Below are 13,734 nucleotides of genomic sequence, written 5' to 3'. Positions count from 1 at the left end.
GACAAAGAGGTCTGATCGAAGACTTGCAGGCTTGTAAAGTTGAGATGCATGACTCCTGGAAGATCAAAAAGTTTGCAATAAATGCAATCTGATTTCTATAATTGCAGTTATGCATTAGTATCATCATAGTGTGGTTATTTTGGCAACATAATGCAAGCAAAATAATCATGATGGAAAAATAAATACACAAATGCGACAATCACAAGGCGACAGAGAGAAAATTCATTAGGAATTGAGAATGCCAATGCAAGATTATAGTGTAAATTCATTGAATATCAAAATCAGCAGATTACATCAAAAGGAAAAAAAAAAGAAAAAAGAAAAAAAGAAGGAAATTCCAGAATATACCCACAAATTTAATTTGGCCTATCATTGGAATGGGAGCTTGGGTAGAAAGAACTTCCAGAAGAAGTTTAAACTGTTCATCCTTTCATTGAGCCCATGCGTCGGATGCCTGCATGACTGGACGCAAGATGGAGGATTGAAAATAGTCGTGCATAGAATCCATATCAACATCCACATAATTAACATCAGGTAGGGCAGAGGCATGTGGCCATTTTATGGCGTTGGCATAGTGAGTTCTAGGAGTTGTGTGGAAGTGGAACCGCAGAGTGGATTTTGGTTGGCAGTGGGGAGGTGGATTTGTTGATTTGGATTAGAGATGGGAGGTAAAGGATCTTTAGGCAGATGTGATCGTTGCCGAAAGGGTGCGGTAATTTCCCTTCGACTCGGGTCAAATAACTTTTCCGTGCCTTACTCTTCAATAGGTAGTAAAGAGAAGTACGGAGTCGAACCACAGAGAGTCACAACGAAGAATAACCTTAAATTAAATTCAAACTTTCAAATCTTCACCGAAGCAAATTTTAAAATTGAATTATCCTTGCACAATAATTCAATTTAACCTCAACATTCAAAATAATCCCCAAATATTTCAATATAATTAAATTTAAATTTCCTAAAAATTTGGGATGTCACATTCTTCACTCTTCAAGAAACTTTCATCCTCGAAAGTTTAATCCTGAAAAGGCTCTATGTACTGGGCTCTCATCCCATCCTCTCTTTCTCACATTGCCTCCTCGAACTGGTGATTCTGCCATAAAACTTTCACTAATGCTATCTCCCTATTGCGTAAAGTTTTTATCTCCAGCGAGAATTCAAACAGGCTTCTCTTCATAATTTAAGTTCTCATTCAACTGTAGTAGTTTAAGGTTCACCACATGAGACGGATCTGTCACATACTTCATCAATATCGAGACATGAAAAACATTGTGAATTGTAGAGAGAGATGGTGGCAACACTAATCGATAAGCTATAGGGCCAATTCGCTCCAAGACCTCAAAAGACCCAATAAATCGTGGACTTAGTTTCCCCTTTCTACCAAACCTCATAACACCTTTCATAGGTACTACTTTAAAAAACACCTTGTCACCAGTTTCAAACTCTAGGTCTTTATACCTAACATCGACCTAACTTTTCTATTTGCTCTAAGTTGTTTGCATACGTACTCTGATCTTCTGTACTACCTCATTTATGGTATGCACTATCTCAAGTCCTAGTAACTTCTGCACCAACCTCATCCCAACATATAGGAGACCTGCAACTTTTCCCATATAGGACCTTAAATGGCGACATGCCAATGGTAGCTTTGTTACTATTATTATATGCAAACTCCATCAAATGTAGGTCAGAGTTCCAACTCCCTGAAAATCCAATGCACAAACGCGCAATATATCTTCCAATGTTTGGTTCAAATACTTTGTTTGACCATGAGTCTATGGGTGAAAAGCTGTACTGAAATTTAACCGAGTACCCAACGCTGACTGAAGACTCTTTTAAACACTGGATGTAAAGCAAGGGTCTCTGTCAGACACGATAGACAGTGGCATTCCATGTAATCTCACCAGCTCTTTCATGTATAATTGCGCCCACTTATTCACCGAAAAGGTAGACTTTCCTGGAATGAAATGCGCTAGCTTAGTGAGTCTGTCTACTACAACCCAAATCACTGTAAAGTCTTTTGCCATTCGAGGCAACCTCACAATGAAATCCATAAACACACTATTCCACTCCCATTCTAGCACACTCAAGGGTTGCAACAAGCCTGCTGACTTCTACTTCAGGGCTTTCACTTGCTGACACACTAAGCATTTATTGACAAACTCTACTACCTCTCTTTTCATGTCATTCCACTAGTAATAACACTTCAAGTCCTGGTACATCTTAGTACTACTAGGATGTATCGAAAATGGGGAACTATGAGCTTCTAACAATAATTCATTCTTAAGGTCACCATCTGCAGGTACGCATAAGTGTCCTTGATAAAGAAGATCATTATTTGCAGATATTGAGAACTCACCACCTTGTCTTGACCCCACCTTGCGAAATTTCTCAACAAGGTAAGAATCACTCTGCTGTGCATCAATAATCTTCTACCACAAGGTCGATTGTACTGTCAACTGTGCCAACTATGCAGTGACTTCCCCCATTGCTATTGCAATTTTAGCCTGTTCAAGATCCTTGCATAAATGGATCTGTTTGGTAATTAGGGCTGATTAATAGGTTGTCTTTCTATTTAGAGCATATGCCACAATATTTACCTTGCCCTGGATGATAAAAAATGTCACAATCATAATCTTTCACTAACTCTAACCATCTGTAGTCTCATATTTAACCGAGTATGAGTGAAGAAGTATTTTAAACTCTTATAGTCTGTGAGAATCTATATCTTTTTGCTGTATAAATAATGTCTCCAAATCTTTAAGGAAAAAACTACTGTTGCCAACTCTAAGTCATGTGTAGGATAGTTTCGCTCATGGTTTTTCAACTGATGGGAAGCATAAGCAACTATTTTACCTTACTGCATTAGTACGTACCCCAGTCCTTTCTTGGAGGCATTGATATAAATAACAAAAATTTCCGGTCCATCTAGTGCTTTAAGAACTAGAGTTGAAACCAACTTCTGTTTGAGATCCTGAAAACTGTCTTCACAAGCCTTACTCCAAACAAAGGAAGCTCCTTTTTTAGTCAACATAGATCCTTATGGTTGCGCAGTGTTGCGGCGTAGGTCTTGAGGTTAAGAGCATGCACCATACCTTGTAGTTCATTCCTCAAGCCCTGAACGAACCTTTCCGTCCTTGCCACCCCAATGGCCACCAACTCATGGGCCAAATAAGACAACTTATCAAACTTTTGCTCATACTCTTCCACTGACATAACCCCTTACTTCAAATTCAGGAATTCAGCTTGCTTGTTGTATCGTGTGTTTGGTAGAGAAGTATTTTTCATAAAAAATGCTCTTTAAACTGATCCTACGATGCTAGTACTCTATTGGTGTCGATCATCTTTTCTGTTGAATGCCACCATGTTTCCGCATTATTTATCAACATAAAAACTCCACAATGGAGTTTCTGATCCTCTGGTCACTTTATGTAACGGAAAATTGTTTCGACAAAGGATAACCACATCTCTGCCTTCGTAGTGTCCTTTAGCAACCCATCGAAGGTACAGGGGTTGAATTTCTTGAAATCCCTCAGGTGCTTGGCTTCAAGGGACAAGTCCTACACATTCTGGTTCTGGGCCTAGGTCGGTTGCTTCTGCACTAATGGTACCGGTACCTGTTAAGTTCGATTCGTTTGAGCTGCTTGCTCTGCCACTGCGTTGTAGATTAGTCCTTGTATCCTTCCCATCAAAGATGATGTAATAACTTTTCTAATTCATGCTGTAATTGCTTCCTCATCAACTTGGGCACTAGGTGGAGTTAGAGTTATCAGAACATTTTGACTCCCACTGCTTCCATCCTTCTGAGCTGTCGATGCGGAAGGGTCCTAGACTTAGGGATCCCGAGTTTGGGGGTCCTGAACTTGGGAGTCCTGAACCCCTCCTCTAACCTTCTTTTTTACCTTGAGTTTAGGTACCATAACTTGACATGTACTAAAAAATGAGCTCTTACTGGATCCCTCATCATAAAAACATGTCTATGAAGACATTAAATCAAATTAAATCTCATGCATAAGATATCGAAAACTTTTACTTGTAAGACATACCTGGTGATGACGATGAATCCTTTACTGGGCCATAGGAACTATCTAGACTTACATAGTATGTCAGTCTATAGAACCCAAAACATGGGCTCTGATCCAACTGTAACGACCTAACTTCCTAGAACTTAAACTAGGCCGTTACTACATGCATGCATACATTTCAAATCGACACTTTTTCCATGATTTTGTTAAAACCAAATAAACACTATAAAATAAATAACCTTATTAAAAGTAAAAAAATGAAGTTCATTTAACAGGGTACCCTTAATCAGACAAAGGAATTGTTAGTCGAACCACTTTAATCTTGCTTGCATCTTCTTCCTTCTCCTTCATCATCCTTTTCACGATTGATTGCTATTTTCTTCATCCCTAAAAAGACCTTCGAAATCTCCTCCTTTTCTTCTCTAGATCTCATGCAAAGAAAGTAATAAATGAATTTCAAACTAGAAAGAAATATGGTTTTGTTAAGGTAGCTTAATTCGTGGAAAAGGGAGAAGCATGCATGTGGTTTTAATTGACAACACATAAAAGGGTTTTTATTTTTAAGAGAAAATCAAGTTCTTAAAAACTACCATCTGAAGTTCTCAAAATTTGGCTTGATTCATTAAACCATTTGTAAAAAGTAGATAATAATGGAAGAAATTTGAAGGTAGAAGTTGAAAGAAATCGAATACGAGGATTTCCATGAGCAACGGAATGATTTTTCTAAATTATAATCGTATATGAACTTTACAATTACAATCACAAATGGATACATACAGTTATGCTAAAATAGAAATGCAACATGCTTTACAAAAGATCAAGGACAAGAATCAACACACTTTTGTAGACTCATCTTCGAGTTCCTTGATCATGAACGCTCGATTACAACAACACAACAACACACGAACGCTCGTCCAACACGACCACCACACTGCACGATCACCGCATACTCGAACTAAGTGATCACCAGGGTCATGAACACCCCAAACATCACGAACGGCCTCCACAGAACCTCGATAGTGTCAAGTTGAGTAAGACACCACCAAGAAGGCTACCTTGGTATTCCTAGTGTGAGAATCCAGAGGGTGGGCTCTGTGTGGACTTGGATTGAAGCAGAAATAGGGAGGAACCACAATTGTGTAAACGATTGAGCAAGTGGGAGATGGAACAACCTATCATATAGGTCGATGTCCAATCGTTTAGGAAAAGGTATGCGATCGTTTAGCTCATCTCTTAGCTGAGTGTCTATCATGTAAGAACACTCCACGATCATTTAGCTAACTTCAAGCTGTCGCTTAGTAAATCTTATTTACTTAACAACTTCTTCGTGAGAATTTTTCGAGAGTGGAAATCTCAAAAACAACTTTTTTTTTTCTTTTTCTTACTAAAATTAGGAAAATATTTTTTCTTTTATCTCACGGTTACCATGAACCCATCAATAACCTCCCAGATATTAGAGAAAAAGAGACAGTTATGCAATAACTAATATTATTATAAATATAAATGATAACTAACTTACCATAATATATTTATAACCTATAGTTTTAATATTTCATCTCATGAAACATATAAATCATAGCTCTTTTTCTATTCCATGGCACTTAATGTATCTCATACACCATACCGATCATATCATATATAATCGAATTACCTCTTGTCAGTTTGAACATTTCAAATCAACACCAAGAACTGATCCTCAGCTTGAATCTATTGAGCTACTAGGGGGACCTTATGGACATGTAGCTTGAAGCTCCAATGGTACGTGAATAACTGACTAAACTCTTTAGTCACGGAATCCACCATTCGTTAACTGACAGACACTCCACTAAAGATCGACAACTAAACTCTCCTTACCACAAATATATTATATGTCTAGCTTAACCAATCAATAGTGCGACAACCCTTCATAGATCGGTCGTAAGTACAACTCGACCAATAACTGTCATGCCCCCGTAGTTACATCTAACTCCTTAAGTACCACTGAATTCTATAATGAACATAAGTCATAGTCCTACTATGACCGAGTCCTCTCTTCCAAAGAGAAGTTGTGGCCATTATGTTCAAGCCCCGGAATCAGACCTTAAGGGAGTAACTCTCTACTTACCCCTGCTTCGGGAAAGGAGTGAATTCCATTTTGTGTAATTGAGTTCCCAGCTCCTAGATCAGACAAGTCCCCAAAAAGGTAGGCATATTGAGTTGGCAGTCTAGCCACTCTCACCCATACTAATAAAATGAGATGTAAGTCTCCAAGGGCAGGAGTTCCCAAAACACTCAGGATTGAGGTCGTATTACCTATGGTCATTTAGGTGAGATGTAAGTCTCCAATATCAATGGCGTTATATACAGAGTCTAGTCATCTCATGGTCCGATCTTATACAAACTCTTTGTATAGGACACCTCTGCTAGCATGTCTCCATATGAATGGTCATGATCTATCATCTGTAATAGTTTACAACACTTGCAAACCTCTACAAAGCGGGCCGTATCCGTATTGTTACCAGGATCAAGTATCCCATCTTAATCCTTATACTACAGACCTATTTAGATTATCACTTAAGTCATGATCCACTTGTATATCACACATACATGCTTAAGTTTACATAAGATAATCATGAATTTTTGTTTATTGGATATGGGTAAATGCTAGAATGAAATAACATTTATTTTATTCATAAAACAATGTGTATCATTATTAACAACGAGACTCCGGGAGAATTAGGACACCAATCCCACCAATCTCCCATTTTTCCTAATGCCTTGGGAGACTAATGTACGATATAAAATAAACTAGGGCATACCCCAGTATCATCTCCCACTTGCCCTAGACAAGATACCGCATGTTTCGCAGACCCCGACTTTATAGGTGATCGTCGAACACTTTAGCCGTGAGAGCCTTTATAAAGGGATCAACAACGTTGTGCTCCGACACGATCTTCGTGACTATCACATCACCACGATGCACAATCTCCTTGACCAAGTTGTATTTTCGCTCTATATGCTTACCTCGACGATGACTTCGAGGCTCCTTCGAATTTGCTACAACCTCGCTGTTATCACAATACAGAGTGATAGGCAAATCCATATTTGGAACAACTTCGAAATCTGAAAGGAATTTTCTCAGCCAAACAACTTCCTTAGCTGCTTCACAAGTGGCTACATATTTGGCTTCCATAGTGGAGTCCACGATGCATCCTTGCTTGATGCTTCGCCACATTACATCCCCTCCATTTAGAGTGAAAACTGACCCCGATGTCGATTTGCGAGAATCTCTATCGATCTAAAAGTCAGAGTCCGTGTATCCTATAAGGTTCAGATTCTTATCTCCATACACGAGCATGTAGTCCCTTGTTCTCCGAAGATACTTGAGGATCATCTTAACCGCTGTCCAATGATCAAATCCTGGATTGGACTAATACCGACTGGAAATCCCTACTGCATAGCAAATGTCGGGTCTCGTACACAACATTGCATACATTAAGCTTCCTACAGCTGAAGCATAAGGAATCTGTCTCATTACCTCAACTTTTTGAGGTGTCTTAGGACATTGATCCTTAGACAAAACGATTCCATGCCTGAAGGGTAATAGACCCCTCTTGGAATTCTGCATCCTGTACCTGATCAACATTTGATCGATTTACGATGCCTGAGACAGGGCTACTATTTGTTCTTATGATCTCGAATAATCTGGATCCCTAGAACATATTGTGCCTCACCCAAATCATTCATTTGGAACTGGGTTGCTAGCCATTTCTTAATGTGAGTTAGATACCCTACATCATTCCAAATGAGTAGGATATCATCGACATATAGTACCAGGAAAGCTACTGAGCTATTGATGATCTTCTTGTAGACACAAGGCTCATCAACGTTCTGATCAAAGCCAAACGACTTGACCGCAATGTCAAATCTGATGTTCCATGATCTAGATGCTTGTTTCAGCCCATAAATGGTCCTATTAAGCTCTCAAACTTTTTGCTCTTGATCTGGAACGATGAACCCCTCTAATTGAGTCATATAGATGGTTTTCTCAAGATTACAATTAAGAAAGGTGGTCTTGACGTCCATTTGCCATATTTCATAATCATAAAATGTGGTTATGGATAGGAGTATCCGGATAGACATGAGCATGACAACATGTGAGAAAGTTTCCTTATAGTCAACTCCCTCAACCTGGGTATAACCCTTTGCCACGAGTCAAGCCTTAAAGGTTTGCATCTTTCCATGTACACCTCTCTTTTGCTTATAGATCAACTTACACCCAAGAGGTCTTACCCCATCAGGTGGATCAACAAGCTCTCAAACGTTATTGAAGTACATAGACTCCATTTCTTGGTCCATGGCTTTAACCCATTCATCTTTGTCAACATCCTCCATTGCTTTCTTAAAAGACAACGAATCCTCGACCCCATCATTCGAAATGACGTTTTGGGCTTCAGTTAAAACCATGTAGCTATCCGGTGGATTCATAACCCTCCCACTACATCGAGGCAGTCTGAACTCTTGAGCTGGTTAACTAGATGTATCAACAACTCTTGTTGATCTATCAGTCTATTCAACAACTCTTGTTGAACCCTCAGCAGTCCCAATCTCACTAGAAATCTCATGCAAAACGAGCTTACTTCGTGGCTTATGATCCCGAATGTGGTCTTCTTCCAAGAAGATAACATTTGTAGAAGCAAACACTTTGTTCTCAGTCAGATCATAGAAGTATCCACCTCTCGTTTCTTTAGGGTAGCCTATAAAAAGGCAAACCTTCGAACGCGGTTCCAACTTCTTTGAGTTAGGCACTAGCACATGTGTCGGACAGCCCCAAATCCTAAAGTGGCGTAAACTACCTTTATGGCCTCTCCACAACTCAAAAGGTGTTTCAGAAACACTTTTCGAGGGAACGTTGTTCAGGATATAGCATGCAGTCTCCATTGCAAAACCCCAAAACGAGTCTGGAAGATGAGCATAACTCATCATAGACCGAACCATGTCCAACAAGGTTCTGTTTCTCCTTTTTGATACATCATTCTGCTGAGATGTACCAGGGGTCGAGAGTTGGGATGCAGTCCTATGTTCTATCATATAGTTCTAGAATTGGAGGTCCATATACTCTCCACCACGATCAGATCGTAGTGTTTTTATCTTCTTACCTAACAAGTTTTCAACTTCAGCCTCTCCTTTAACTTGTCAAGGGCTTTAGACATACGTTGCATTAGGTAGAGATACCCGTATCGTGAATAATCATCGATGAAAGAGATGAAATATTTATACCCACCCTGAGCTCTAACATTCATTGGACCACAGAGGTCTGAATGTACAAGCTCCAAGGCTTCCTTGGCTCTGTAACCTTTTCTAGTAAAAAGTCGTTTGGTCATCTTGCCTTTGAGGCATGATTCACATACTGGCAAGGAGTTTTCTTCTAAACTCTTTAGAAGTCCACTTTTCACCAACTTCTCAATCCTATTGAGGTTGATGTGACCTAACCTTAGATGCCAAAGATGGGTGTTTTCCTTAGGAGAAACCTTTGGTCTTTTAGCTGTTGTTATCGTACTGAACATTTCAGTGTTAAACAAGGCTTTTATGACTAAAGGCCTTAATACATATAAGTTACTTTCCATTGAACCATAACCAATCTCCATTCCATTCTTGATAATAAACACTTTATTCTCAGAAAAAGAGACGGTGTACCCTTGTTCAATGAGACAAGAAATCGAGATTAAGTTCCTCTTAATATGAGGAACTACAAAAACATTATCCAGTAACAGATAACGTTTCTTGTCAACAAATAACTTCAGCCTGTCTACAGCAACAGCTAAAACAACCCCACTAGTACCGACTCGTAGAGTCATCTCTCCCTGTGGTAATGATTGCCAAGAACTGAATCCTTAGTAAGAAGAACCGACATGGTTGGTAGCACCAGAATCTAAGATCCAGATAGAATCATCATTCTTTACCAAACACGTCTCTAAGACCAATAAATCAGATTTACTGTCTTTCCTCCTCTTTTGGAGAGTACTGGGATCAGTGTCAGAAAAACTAACACTACTTGTTTTGTCATCTATCCCTTTATGCTCGAAAAGTAAGAATTGATGTTCAAACAAATCTTGCAACGAGCCCATGATATCACGTGCAATGACCATATTCTCCTTTTGGCCAAAACATCAGGTATGTTAGCCAAAATGTGAAGTCGGGTCAATGAATTAGCCTTCATCCACACCTTATATGCATTGTGAACATTTCGCGGTGCATCAAGGGTCAGGACTTGAGGACACTCCTCAACCATGACAAATTCGAGGTCGTTTGCCACGAAATACATTTCACACGATTCTTTCCATTATATGTATTCGGTCATATTAAAGCACTAAATGGAAATACTAACGATTTGCTAAAAAGAAAAACACATTGACCTACGTTAGGTTTTAAGCATATACCCATTGTAAAACAAACAACATCCAATAAGGTTTTGGCAAAACTAAAATGAACCCCGTGTGACATCTAGTTTCGCAATGACGCTGCAAAGGTTTAGGACAAAAGCCGCCGAAGGGATGTCAATTATCCCTCTTTTGAATTGAGAAGTTCTCAACCACTCATTAATACCAGAACAACTCTTGCTCCTATAATGACTAGCCATCATTGATTTGGTCAAGAGATCATTAACTTACTTAACAATCTCCCATAAGTGTGACCCGCCATTTTAGGCCTTAGAGTCTGCCCCAACCAGCCATTCTGAAGGGAAAAAATCTAATTGGGGCAAAACCTAAAGTGACCCTATCCATTTCTGGAGTTCACCTTGATCTTGACAAATGATGCGTTGTTTAATGCGATGAAATAATGGTGTAGAATGCGATGGTGGAATATGCGTTGTGCATGCAAGTTTTCTTAGCAAGACCCAAGTATAAATCCTACTGAGTTACCTTGTAAGCCACGGGTCGAACACAAGGACTAAGAACACAATATGCGATGGTAAATCTCGATTACTTTGCGGTTACAAATAAATCAATATGTTGGTTGGTATGTTGTTTGAAGTATAAAGTTTATGCGGCAGAGTTGAGAAAAGAGTTAATAATATGAAAGATGCGATGAGTATGTAGAGGAATGGGTTGAGAAGGGATTTAGCTAACACTTCCTAGGATTTTGTTCATATTATGCGATCATGCTACATACATACAACAACAAGTCATCTCTCAATGCAAATGCTACGACTTCTAGTTTCAGAACACATGCGATGTATGCGATGATGTCCATAGGACTTACATCTAAGCCTCTATTCTTTTCAATGCGATGATGAATGGCACACACATACACAAGCCGACCACATACTACCATAATCTATCTCTAGGGTGCATGCGATGCATGTTGGCAAACAGAGCTTATCTCTAAGTCTTTATTTCTTGCTTATGCAGATCTAATCTTGCTTTCTCAAGTCTAGATTCTAACCTAGCTCTCTCAAGTCTTAGGTTCTTTCTTTAGACTCTCTCTCGAGTAGCTCTAAAGGGGTGATGGACGCAACATAAGACAAGATGATCGCATGCAATGAAGATTCTAGGTCATGTTAGCTAAGTACTTCTCAACCCATTTGAAAGTTTAGTTACTCACGCGTATTGTAAAGAGAGTGAACAGATGTAGAAATGCAGGTTCCATTTTATATATATGAAATCGAAGTACAGAATGACAATGTGAAATAAAGAAAAAGAGCCTGATAACAATTTCTTGCTTCCCGAGGCTTTTACACTGTTCTTCTCTACTCTGCTCAATAGATTTTCTTGCTCTCGTAAGAGTCGACCCTCTCTCTGTATTCCATGCTCCCTGGCACTCTCTTGAGCTAACCGGGACGATCTTCTGGTGTCTTCTCCCTTTTTTTGCTTTTGCCTTCTAAGTATAAGAAAACTAAGAACAAGGCTAACTATCGTCTATATGGTGAACTCTCTAAACTGAGCGAACTCCTTCAATGAGGTGGCCTTCGGTATTTATAGAGCTTTAGGGTGAAAAGCTTTATCTCTCATATGATTGCACTGATGGGATGACATTAATTCTCTGTCTGATGCGCCGATAATTGTCACCGAAAAGTTGAGTGTACTTGCTACAGTGTCATTAACGGCTTGTCAACTTAATTCGGAGTCGACCGTCATCAGTTTTCTATCCCATCGTGATTTATTAAGCTTTCACTTAGATGCGCTGGCTTTATGCGGCCACGTTCTTGAGCAGATTTTCGTGAGCGCATATGATCGCATAGCCTTGCGGTCGGAATCTTTTAATGCGCTCAGACGTTCATTTCTTCGGATCACATTTTTGCTTTGCGCCAACGCATTTTCTGCACAAAATACATAAGTTAGCTATTTTAATGCGATGGACGCATGTGATCGCAATATTGTATACTTTTACCATCGCAATCCTGCATTGTTTATATCTTTGCGCTGTAATAACGTGCATTTCTGCCTGTTATCACACCCCCAAATTTAAAACAATGCTTGTCCTCAAGCATAGACTAAAGATTTTCTTTAGAAATTCGACCGCCTTCTTCTTTCCTAGATTTCTCAAGGTTGCCTTATTCAAATCCTATGTACCAAAATTTCCTTAATTCTTATCCAGGTCTCTTCTTAAAATATTTCTAAAACTTAGGGACCGCAAGTTTAACCTTCAAAAAGACTTTACTTGTTTCCAAGAAGAGAGATCGATCCGAGATTAGCTAGCTAAACTCTTTAGACAGAGCTAATCAACATTCGTTAACTAACGGGTCATTCCACTATAATCCCGTAGTTGCATTCCCCTCACTATAGATATATTTGTGTCCATTTGATATAAACATGATTAGTAAGCTAATCCTTCACAAGTTGTTCGTAATCTCGGTTGGGTCATAAAAATCGTTTTATCCCCAAGACTACATCTTGTTCCTTAAGTTTCATTGATCTCTAATGAACAATTGGTTTAAGGTCCAACCTATAAACCGATCCCTCTCGGGCCAAGGAGAGGGTGGGGCCCCTGTTCAAGACCTGGATTTAGTACTAAAGGGAACAACCTATCTACTATCCCTATAATGGGTAGGAGTGAATTCCGTCTTGCACCCTATGTTCCCAGCTATCCACCTGATCTTACCCCTGAAATGGGAGGCTTATTGGGCCAGCGATAATGAGCTGCCCTCACCTATGCAGATCTAAGGATAATTCTGAGTGAACAGGACTTCATAGTTAGCTCAGGATTAAGATTAAGTTACCTAAGTCATCAATTAACGAAATAGTCATTTTTATACATAAAACGACATTTAGAATATAAAAAGTGACTATTTATGGTTTAGTTATACAAACTCATTGCATAGGATGCCCTCACTCACATATCTCTATATGAACGATTCAGGATCACATCGTTTGTACTAACTACAAAGTGGGTCGCATCCATAGTGTCCCCAGAACAGGCGCCCAACCTTATTCATATACTATAAACCATTTTGGCTATATATTTGAACTTGATCCACATTATTGTCACTACATAAAGTTCAAACTACATTAAATAGCCTCAGGACCTTTAGTTAATTGGATTCAAGATTACAATTTCAATAACAATTTTATCAAAAACAAAATAGAATATGTTTATTAATTTACAAACTACGAGTTTTAGGACATAAAATCCATATATATATATCTAAAATACGCAAGGATAAAAAATCATTTGAAAATACCCAGTTGAAAAAAGTTTTTTTTTTTTATATGAAATAAATCATGCAATCCCA

The sequence above is a fragment of the Benincasa hispida genome, chromosome 2 (genome assembly GCF_009727055.1).
Source record: "Benincasa hispida cultivar B227 chromosome 2, ASM972705v1, whole genome shotgun sequence".
Lineage (NCBI taxonomy): Eukaryota > Viridiplantae > Streptophyta > Magnoliopsida > Cucurbitales > Cucurbitaceae > Benincasa > Benincasa hispida.
The sequence above is the reverse complement of the archived record's forward strand: the minus strand, read 5'-3'. Positions refer to the sequence as shown.